This window comes from Mastomys coucha, unplaced genomic scaffold (assembly GCF_008632895.1).
Source record: "Mastomys coucha isolate ucsf_1 unplaced genomic scaffold, UCSF_Mcou_1 pScaffold4, whole genome shotgun sequence".
Classification (NCBI taxonomy): Eukaryota; Metazoa; Chordata; class Mammalia; order Rodentia; family Muridae; genus Mastomys; species Mastomys coucha.
The window spans coordinates 21,913,784-21,914,746 of record NW_022196910.1 but is presented as its reverse complement, the minus strand read 5'-3'; the positions used below and the strand labels follow the sequence as shown (position 1 = coordinate 21,914,746).

Sequence of the window (963 nt, the reverse complement as noted above, 5' to 3'; positions counted from 1 at the left end):
GAGAGACTCACATGCATTCAAATAATTGAACATCAAGATATTTAAAAAGAAATCAGCCAATATGAGTATGATTTCGTCCCAACTGTCGTCCTTCACTTAGGAACCCACTAGTAATGAAATATTGTTTCTTTCTACCATGTTTTTCAAACAACTTGAGTCATTCATAAGGCAACACACTGGGGTAAAAGTCTATAATCTCAGCATTTGGGAAACTGGGGCAGGATGATTGAGATCCAGACTAGCCCAAGCTATAACATGAAATCCTTTACAACCCTTATCATCCATAAGATATCTATTTAAACTAAGACAACCTACATCACACCAGAAAGAAGAAGTGAATTTGGGCTCCTTTTTACCTACCACACAAAGAAGGAGGTGAATGAGAGGTTTAAAAAGATACAAAAATGGATTTTGCTCTGGCTGGGAACAAAGCAACCTTAACTGTGAGCCTGGATCCAGGGTCCCTGAAGCAGTTCTCTCATTCCACGGAGCCACAGCTGAGGCCACTGGGTCTGCCCACTGTCATTAAGAAAGGTTTGGTGACCCTGCTGTCGGACATGAAGAATGCAAGGAGGTGATGTGTGGACACCAGAGCAGGTCCTGAAGCTCTTTAGATATGAGATGGCTGAATCCAAAGTGACCATCAAATACATGTGGGATGCCCAGTTGGGAAGATTCCAGCAGATGATGACCTGCCGGAGCGTGTGCCTGATTCTGAGAAGGATGATGAGAGGAGACTCTAAGAGCCAGGACTAAGGCCTTCCTGCAAGTTCTTCATCTCCACTGGACCCTCCAGTACTGCTGTCATCCCTCTGGAGGGAACAGCTATTCATCTTGTTATGGATAAAGACAAGGGAGGGCGCTAGGGAATTACTTTGTTTCTATAAAGAACAAAATTTTGTCCACAGAGTAATCCCGGTAGAAATAAAAAAATAAATATGACCTGCTGAGTCAAAAAAAATA

General features: G+C 42.7%; 1 pseudogene; it reads left to right on the top strand.

Annotated features, from left to right (window-relative positions):
- LOC116076524 overlaps positions 1–743 on the top strand; it is a 4,628-nt pseudogene extending 3,885 nt beyond the window's left edge.
- Positions 744–963: the final 220 nt, after the last annotated feature.